Here is a 10,796-nt window from a genome sequence, read left to right as displayed (position 1 = left end):
GGCTCAATGGGTAGGTGTAAGGCCACTACACCCTCTTCTCTCTAACTAACCTCTAACCAACTAACAACTAGCAACTAACCCACTGTCCTAAACAGATAGCTGAAGTGTGTGCCCAGGACAGCGTGCTTTGAACCTTAATTGGATATAAGCACGAAAATAAGTTGAAATGAAATAAAAATGGATCCAAGGGGGGGGGGGGGACCAGGGGGACGCGTCCCCCCCAAAAAATTGTTCAAGTGCCCTCAAAATGTCCAAGTGCCCTTTTTGTTTGTAGAATTTTTTTTTTTTTAAGTAAACAATAATTATATTGTAGATAAATGAAATCAAGATTTTCGTGTACATGCGCAAGCTTGCAGATATGTGTCTGTGTTATTGAGTCTCAATGGGGCCCCATTGAGGTTCTAACGCGAGTGACGCCAATTTACTTCATTATTGCTAGTATATTATGACGTAGAACTGTAGGAATTCATATTAATTGTAAATATCAAAACTTGTAGTAAGGTGCCCTTTTGACGAGTCAATGTGCCCTTCTTTTTTGGTCCCCCCCTAAAAATATTTCCTGGATCCGCCCATGTTTTCTGGTCCATCGGAACGATAGCTGGAGGAGGGCACAACCTCTAGTGGGGGTCAAAGTATCTACTAGTAGAGGGGCTCGCAAGCCTCTTTTGTATCTTTATTTCTATCTAGTAGGGGGGAAAAAACGTAGATTTTCGTCCTGAAAGTGGGGGATAATAGGCCTGCTTTTCCTAGCTCGAGTCAACTCCAGCCCTCCCCTTATTGATGTGACTCGAGCTAGCTTTTCCAGGCGACTTTGTCGCGAACTCGTAGTCATAACAGAAAACCCACTAGATTTTTCCTAATGCAGCACTTTTATATGCACTTTCCCACAGACAGGAAAGCACATACCACGGTCTTTGATCAGTTGTGGTGTACTGGTTGGAACGAGGAAAAACAAACAATCAGCTGAATGGATCCACTGAGGTGACAAAACAGTAAATACAATTATAGAAAGAAAAGTTAGTTTGTTTTGTTTAACGACTCCACTAGAGCACATTGATTCATTATTCATCGGCTGTTGGGTGTCAAACATTTGGTAATTCTGATATATAGTCTTAAAAGAGGAAACCGGCTATATTTTTCCATTACTAACAAGGGATATTTTATATGCACCATCCCACAGACAGGATAGCACACACCACGGCCTTTGATATACCAGTCGTGGTGCACTGGCTGAAACGAGAAATAGCTCAATGGCGCCACCGATAGAGCATCAAGCGAAAGCTTTACCACTGGTCTACGTCTCGCCCCCTTGTATATAAGAAACCATTAATAATCGTTAATGAAATATAAAGTCTCCCGCCCCGGAATTTCCCACTGGCGAAGTCAGAGGTCAAGTCCGGGGTGGGCGTGCCCGAACCTATGTTGGATATGGGCACGTCAAATAGTTCCGCATTTCGCAATATAAAGCGAATGAAGCTGTTTTAATAAGAACAATGAATAAACTATTTAAATAATGCACCATAGCTCTTAAGAACACTCATATGTCTGGCTTCATCTTATACTTCATTAATAAATTGATATACTAATCAAAGGGAACCATCTACGTATATCGATGTTCAAGTTATGAGTGGAACATTACACACTTCTGGAGTAGATCTAAGAAGAACCAGCTGCAGTAATTGGAATGGGGTTTCTTCCAAAAGGTCGACTCTTTGTCTTGGCAATTTGTTTTTATTTTGCGTCCAGTGAGAGTTCGTGTTCAAGGGGAATTGACGTTCAAGATCCTTGTGTGAGTACTTTATATTTTACTTTATAAATATTGCATGTTAAATTTACCCCTCTGCTTGTCTGTCTGTCTGTCTGTCTGTCTGTAAGCTTAATGCTGGCCCTGCTCTTTGTGCATAGGAAACGGATCCAGTCAGTTGAAGTCGTTGCCTCATCCACCCAATCATACTCTGACTGACATTAAAGTGCCTCGCGACTTCTCGTTGACTGTGTTTAACCTGTATCCGACCTACTACTCCATTGCCTTTCTCAACATTAGTCAAAACACGACGCATTTTCAACTGAAATGTGCGTGAATATGTGGATGGCAATCATGCACACTTTTTTATCCCGTTGTGAGAACGCATTGCACGGGCACAACATACAGAATTTCAGACATGGGTGCGTTGAGACAACCTATTTGTTGTGGTGATAGTAGGTACATGTGTTTGCATAACATTTACCATTGTGCTGTGGCCTCTAACCGGAAGTACCATTACTCATATTGAAATCCAAATGCTATTTAGGAAACCTCACTCTGGGCCTAATCCACAAAGGTCTTACATTCGTGTTGGACGGGCATCGTTAGCATGTGTAGTACTAACAATATGAGTGACCCTTCAATAGTGACGCTGAGTATATACTTACTTGATTGTCTTTACGATGTCTTTGATTCATATACTCTTCAAAAAAAAAGAAACTTAACATTGGTAAAAATAATGCTATCGGATTCTTTTTCAGAATCAAAGACATTGTAAAGACAATCAAGTAAGTGAGCGAATGGTGATGCAAAAACACAATAAAACACGTTTGAGTCACATAAACGTAGCCATAGTCAACGTTTATATTGACACGCAAAAGCGCAATCCTCAGAGAAGCACGTACATCATGAAGTTCTGTAACTTTGCATGCCGAACTTTCCGTTGGTCGGGCATAAAAGGCCACATCAGCATTGATTCAAACAGACCGGATAAGGACAGCTCAACGCAATAATGCCATTGGGAGATTGCAAGCAGGGGCAACTCAACAAGCTGTGTCAAGACACGTTGGCGTCTCCAGACAGACCATGTCTGCTTTTTGGGCATGGTACAACACCACTCAAAGTGTTAATGACAGACCAAGGTCAGGTCGTCCCAGAGTAACTACCGCCGGTCAAGATCGATACATCCGGGTGTGTCATCTTCGAAATCAAACAGCAACAACTACAACCACAGCGACACAAATCCCTGGACTACGCAGAATTTCTGACCAGACAGTTCGTAATCGGGAGGGAGGCAGGAATTTTCCCTAGAAGACCAGTGTGACGTAACGTTTTGAATCCACGTCACTTAGCGGAGTGTCTACAGTGGTACCAGCAGATGGTGAGATGGACACGTGCCAGGTGGAGGACTGTTTTCTTCTCAGATGAGTATCGTTTTCTCCTGCCACGTGCTGGTGGACGCACTCGTGTCTATAGACGTAGAGAGGAACGTTATGCTCCAAATTGCGTGCAACAAGTCGACCGTTTTGGTGGTGGCAGTGTCATGGTGTGGGCAGGAATCCATCATGGTGGTAGGACGGCTCTTGTGCATGTGGCAGGTGCAATGACGGACATCAGGTATCGAGACGAGATCCTGCAGCATCACGTCATTCCGCACAATGTCATGAACATCAACGGTGGAATGTTTCAGCATGACAATTGCCAGACCACATGTTACACATGTTAGTCAGGAGTTTCTGCAGCGACACAATGTCCAGACATTACCTTGGCCTGCCCGTTCGCCGGATTTAAACCCAATAGAACATCTATGGGATGCACGAACCCACTGTTGGATAGAAAGCCCAGATAGCTGAGGTGTGTGTGTGCCCAGGATAGCGTATATTTGATATAAGCATATATATACAATATTATCACTAAAACGCTAACAGAGATAACCGATGAAAGTATCAGACAGAATCGGTCGTCAGCTTGTTCAGTAAATTCATCATATCAGAAAATAGGACCAAAATGTCTATAATAAAGCCTTTTGAAAATGTTCATGTCATGCACCTTTGCTTATCTATTCAAAAATGTGTTTTATTTGCGAGTGCGAGTGCGAATAATTTTTACATGCTCATATACCACTAGAGTTTCGAGCATGTCCGTCCCGGGGCCTGTCTCTGGATAGCCAGGGGCTTGTCCCGGGACAGAAAACAATTAAGCGGACAATTTTGAAATTTACATCCAAAAATTAAATAATGGGCCTTTAAAATTTTGATGCGCATCTCGAATATAATTAATAAAAAAAATTCTACTCATTAAATTTGGTCGCTAGATTAGATCGGGTGGTCAAAAAGAAATTAGATAAGATCGATGTCCTGACTCGGGATGGAGGGGGTGGGGGAGGGGTAGAGTTGAAAATGGGCAGAATTTTGAAAATAGCAATTAGTAAAAAAAAGTTAATAGAATTAAAAAAAAGAAAAAAAGTTACAAGCCAAAAATAAAAAGAATTGACTGCTCGGTCGAATATTTATATAATTTGGAGCATTTTAGAAGGACAGTCCAAAAATAAATAAGAGAAAGAAGAGAGAATCGGACTATTTAATAATATTAAAAAAAAGAAATTAATTTCGACATAAACTTTTGAACGAAGGTCTAAAAGTTTAAAGACCGATTTATATGTCCACGTGAGTGGCCTCGTTAAGGCCGTTAGGGTGCACACCTTGTAGGGACGAGATGGGTTGCATCCCGTCAAGAAAACCCCTAGATTGACAGTCAATAGACGTTGAAGGTGTAGTGCTGTGCTGAAATACAGATCTTGAGAAGCCGGGTCCGTCTGAACGAGAGAGAGAATGGCCGTCATACAAGTTACGAAAAAAACAAGTCAACATAGTCAGACAGAGAAATGACGTGGAGGCAAGGAATCTCGCTAAAAAAGAATCCAACCTGGTGGTGCAGACTGTCGAAACGAGACGCGGTCCAGCGTTCAATCAGTTCCAATGGTCGCATATATCCCAGTAGAAAACTTCACTTCGCTGACAAAAACAACAAAAGTGAAGGATCCCCAAGTCGAGCCGCGAAAGCACGTTCAGTGTGCACAAACACGTCTTACCGCGCCGAGCTCCAGACTGGGAATGGTTTTATTTGCTGCAAGTCTATCACATTCAAATATGCCTTCTTTCAGAATATCAAACCGGAAGTGACATGTCCGGTTGGCTTCATCTTTCTCCGGAATCGCCGCGGAGATCCACGATGTGTGCCGATAATGACCGAAACTAAAAACGTGGAGCCTGTAAAGCACAAAGGTTTGTTCCCAAATGTTTTCTGTTTTGTTTGCGGGCAGGCTCGGATCCAGTAATTGTCAATAGAGGGGATCAAACCCGATTGTTCTTTTTGAAAATAGAATTTAAAGGTCCTTGACAGGTGGGCGGAATGTTGTGTATTCTGTAATATAATATATTGTTTGATCAAAAATAGCGGAGCGATATATACTGAATACCATAAAATACCAGGGATGTTAGTATTTGTGGATTTTGACCGGCCTCGGTGGCGTCGTGGCAGGCCATCGGTCTACAGGCTGGTAGGTACTGGGTTCGGATCCCAGTCGAGGCATGGAATTTTTAATCCAGATACCGACTCCAAACCCTGAGTGAGTGCTCCGCAAGGCTCAATGGGTAGGTGTAAACCACTTGCACCGACCAGTGATCCATAACCGGTTCAACAAAGGCCATGGTTTGTGCTATCCTGCCTGTGGGAAGCGCAAATAAAAGATCCCTTGCTGCCTGTCGTAAAAGAGTAGCCTATGTGGCGACAGCAGGTTTCCTCTAAAAAAATCTGTGTGGTCCTTAACCATATGTCTGACGCCATATAACCGTAAATAAAATGTGTTGAGTGCGTCGTTAAATAAAACACTTCTTTCTTTTTTGTGGATTTTGAGAAAGCTTTTGATTCAGTCTCCTGGCGTTATAGTGAACAATCTTTAGAAATCTTGAACTTTAAATCTTCAATTAAAAATTGAATAAAGACTTTTTTATAGGCTAATAACTTAGTGTCGAGAATATTACAAATTATAAATTTGTTTTTTTTTCGCATAGTTTTAATCTTGAAAGAGGATGTAGACAAGGTGATCAGCTATCCCCTTATATCTACATACTATGCTCCGAAATATTAGCAATACTAATTAGAAACTCTTAAAACGTTAAAGAAATAAACATAGATAGGGTTATACTATATCTCAATGTGCAGATGATACAACCTTTGTTTTAGATGAATCACCTGTATCCCTCGACAGTGCATTAAGAATATTAGATATATATGCAGATGTTTCTGCCTTGAAAATAAAATAAGTATCAAATTATATGGATAGGAAGTAAAACAGTTTGATAGGAGATTTTTTATCCAGCAAAATGGAAGCTACAGTGGAGGAAGAACACTTCACACGCTTAACTTGGACAAAATATAGTCTTAGAAAGGAAACCTGCTACATTTTTCCGTTAGCAGCAAGGGAGCTTTTATATGCACCATCCCACAGACAGGATATCACATACCGGTGCCTTTGATATATCAGGCATGATGCACTGGTTAGAACAAGAAATAGCTCAATGCCCAACGAAGATGTTTCATGTGAATTACGAATGCCTTATTTAGACCAGTAGAACTAATTTTAATCAGATTGCTAACAATACTGCGTAGTCTCCAATGTCCAGGTAACATTTCGTCTGTAAATCATACTTTAAATATTGACCAATCACACTTTGCCTTTTACAACGTTATTTGGGAGCATACAAATTCTAAAAATATCGGGCGAGTCTATTTTAGTGGCCGCAGTACAGCGAACCATACCAATACGTACGGGATGGGTTATCAGTCTTCAATAAAATAAAACATGTTTTAAGGCATTCGTAATTCACACGAAACATGTCGTATACCCTCAAGATAATTCGGAATGTTTTCAAATTATTTTTAAATCACTGGCATGATTCTGCAAGTAAGGTTTTGATTGGTGGACATGAGCTCCAACTGGCTGCTGTTAGATCCACATGTAATAGTGGAGCTCATTTTAATTAGATTGCAAAATAACAACAACCAAAGAGATACTAAATAAATAGAGATTATTACATGAGCTTATGTGTTGTACTGATTTTACGAAACGAGTGTCATGATTATTGTCTTACCCTTGCTCTCGCTCGGGTAATACATGAATCCCGACACGATCCACACGCGAGTGTAATAATTTCTTTATTATCCATATTATCCAACTTATTAGTTTTATGAATAACAAGCTAGGACCAAGTCAAAACGTTTGAAACGTAACTAAAAAGAGATGACGAAACGACGTCATTTTGCGAAATGACGTCATTTTTTATAAACGTTTACACTGGAGAAGCCGCATTAAGTTATGACTTCGCCTCCCAAAATGACGTCATTCGATGTCCATGTGAAATCATTATGACACGTATGATATCGGTCATACTGGTTATATTTCCCTGAATATCTTGAACTATGTTGATAATAAATAGAGATTATTATACGAGCTTGTGTGTCGTATTTATTTTACGCAACGAGTGTCAGGATTTTTGCATTGCCCGAGCGAGAGCGAGTGTAATAAATGAATCCTGACACGAGTTTCGTAAAATCAGTACGACTCACACGCGAGTGTAATAATTTCTTTATTGTCCATATTATTATTGTTGTTGTCTTTATGTTTCAGCCACAACTAGGAGATGACGAAATGACGTCATATTTCAAATGCACAGTCTGAGCTAGGACTGGAGAAGTAACGTCATGGTATGACGTCGCTTCCCAAAATTACGTCATTACACTTGTCATTACACGTGTGCTTCGTATCATTATTATTAACTCGGTTATGTTTAACCATATGGATAATAAATAACAATACAAATGTGTATTATTTATTGGAATGTTATCTATTCAATAATAAAAGTATAAATCAATCCACATAAGTGGCAGACTTTTTTACTTCTTTTTAGGGCAGCGGCGTAGCTAGGGGGGGGGGGGCATGCCCCCCCCCCCCCCCAAATTCCGGGAAATGTTTACCTTTTCGTGTCATATCCCACTACTCGATATCATTGTTTGCTTATATGCCAGGTGCCTCTCAAACACTCACACATACATACATACACACACACACACAAACACACACACAGACACACATACACACAAATACTCGCACACACACACACACACTCACACAGATATACAGACACACAAACACACAAACACATACACACACAAACACAAACACACATACACACACACACACACACACTCACACATACACAAACACACGCACACACGCGCGCGCACACACACAAACACAGAAACACACACACAAACACACACAGACACACACACAAAACACACATACATGCACACACAGACACACACAGAAACATACACACACATATACACACACACACAAACACGCACACACACACACACATACACAGGCAGACAGACACACCAACACATACACACATAACACACACATACATACACACACACACGCATAACACACACACACACACACACACACATACACACACACACACCATAAATCTACCAAAAAAAACCTAAACACCCACTGTATTAGCAAATATTATATTAGTTTCACTCCCACCTACATATTAGTAATAATGTGACAAACAAACTTTTATGTGGGTACATTGCCACATTTGCACTATTTAATCAGTGGGGTTGAACTGATTTGTGGCGAACTGGGTCGGGGACGAAACGTCTGGTACCCACATTAAGACGGCTACCGTTCTGCATTGCGCTTACATTACTATTACAGTAACACTTTTGGGGTGCCAGTGTAAAAAACAAATTCGTGGCAAAAACTAACAATGGTTTGTAAAGAATTTACATTGTTTATAGTTTAATTTACTTGAATAAAACAACATCGGTAGGTATATTAATGTCATGGATGGGTCACAGATTACTGGTGGCCAAATAGTGTAACTGTTGCATGTGAAAGCAAATGGAAAGAAGAGAATTGTGGATCCGTTTGTTTTCTTTTCATACGATCGCAAGTGTTCTGTTATATATTCTGGTTTTCACGCACCGTGGCCAAATTGTGCGCATCGCCGTAGAACCGATGTCTTCCCCGTGGGAACATTACTTTTTTCATTTTAAAGATATTTCAAATGTTCATATACTTATAAATGTATGGGATTTGAAATATCTTTAAAAAGAAACAAAAACCCGTTTGATTTGTTAAACGACACCATTAGAGAACATTGATTAATTAATCATCGGCTATTGGACGTCAAACATTTGGCAATTCTGACACATAGTCATCAGAGGAAACCCGCTACATTTTTCCTAATGCATCAAGAGATCGTTTATATGTACTTTTCCACAGACATAATAGCACATACCACGGTCTTTGACCAGGTGTGGTGCACTGGTTGGACTTTAAAATGAATACATAAACTACCGGAGTATACAAAGTAAGAAAATGTTCATATATGGAGAAAAAAATAATTATTTAACGATGCACTCAACGCATTTTATTTACAGTTATATGGCGTCAGATATATGGTTAAGGACCACACAGATATTGAAAGAGAAACCCGCTCTCTATATCATGGGCTACTCTTTTCGATTAGCAGCAAGGGTTCTTTTATATGCACCATCCCATAGACAGTGTAGTACATAGCACGGCCTTTGATATACCAGTCGTGGTGCACTGGCTGGAACGAGAAATAGCCCAATGGGCCCACCGACGGGGATCGATCACAGACCGACCACGCATCAAGCGAGCGCTTTACCACTGGGCTACGTCCCGCCCCCATACATATATGGCTTCAGTTTACGGTTTGTCAAAAAAAAATTTATTGGTCGGCTGTTGACAAATACAGCCAATAAACACAGGCCTTAGTAATTGCACAAAACTGTAGACAATACAGAGTTCAGGTTGAAATGAAGAATGTAGAATGTAATAAGAATTAGTTGTTTTTAAAAAAAAAGGTTCGTGAATTTGAAAAAAATCCGGATATTTGGCATAAATTCCGGAATCCCGGGTACTGGATTAAAATTCCAGATTTTCCGGAAAATTCCGGAAAGTTGTTCGTCCTGGCATTCCGTAATCAACCAACCAGTCGGTCGATTGTTCAGCCATTTGACACGTGCTTAATTAAGCGGCGTTTTCATTATGCATCTTGTCACACCGACACCGCATTCTATTTCATTCCCAGTCTGGAGCTCCTCGCGGTAAGACGTGTTTGTTTCGCTTGTGCACACTGCACGTGCTTTCGCGGCTCGACTTGGGGATCCTTCACTTTGTTGTTTTTGTCAGCGAAGTGAAGTTTTCTACTGGGATGTATGCGGCCATTGGAACTGATTGAACGCTGAACGCTTCTCGTTTCGACAGTCTGCACCACCAGGTTGGATTCTTTTTTAGCGAGATTCCTCGCCTCCACGTCATTTCTCCGTCTCACTATGCTGACGTGTTTTTTTCGTGACTCGTATGACGGCCATTCTGCAGAACGCCACGGTTGTTCGCGTTTAGTCTCTACATGTCCGAGCCTGTCCTAGCAGCACTGGAAGAAGAAATAGGAAGCGGGGTCGGCCCCTACTACTCTTTTCTAGACTTTACTTTGTTTTATTGTGATACCATCTCGTATCCTCCGGAGTCGGGTCCGTCCGCACCACTATACCAACCCATGACGACTGGACTATACCCTAGTCTGATTCTCTCTCTCGTTCAGACGGATCCGGCTTCTCAAGATCTGTATTTCAGCACCGCACTACACCTTCAACGTCTACTGACTGTCAATCTAGGGGTTTTCTTGACTGGATGCAACCCATCTCGTCCCTACAAGCTGTGCACCATAACAGCCTTAACGAGGCCACTCACGTGGACATATAGATCGGACTTTAAACTTTTAGACCTTCGTTCAAAAGTTTGTCAAAATTACTTTCTTTTTTTAATATTATTAAATAGTCCGATCCTCTCTACTTTCTCTTATTTATTTTTGGGCTGTCCTTCTAAAATGCTCAAAATTCTGCCCATTTTCAACAATACCCCTCCACCCCCCCCCCCCCCCCT

This window comes from Gigantopelta aegis, chromosome 15 (genome assembly GCF_016097555.1).
Source record: "Gigantopelta aegis isolate Gae_Host chromosome 15, Gae_host_genome, whole genome shotgun sequence".
NCBI lineage: Eukaryota > Metazoa > Mollusca > Gastropoda > Neomphalida > Peltospiridae > Gigantopelta > Gigantopelta aegis.
The sequence above is the reverse complement of the archived record's forward strand: the minus strand, read 5'-3'. Positions refer to the sequence as shown.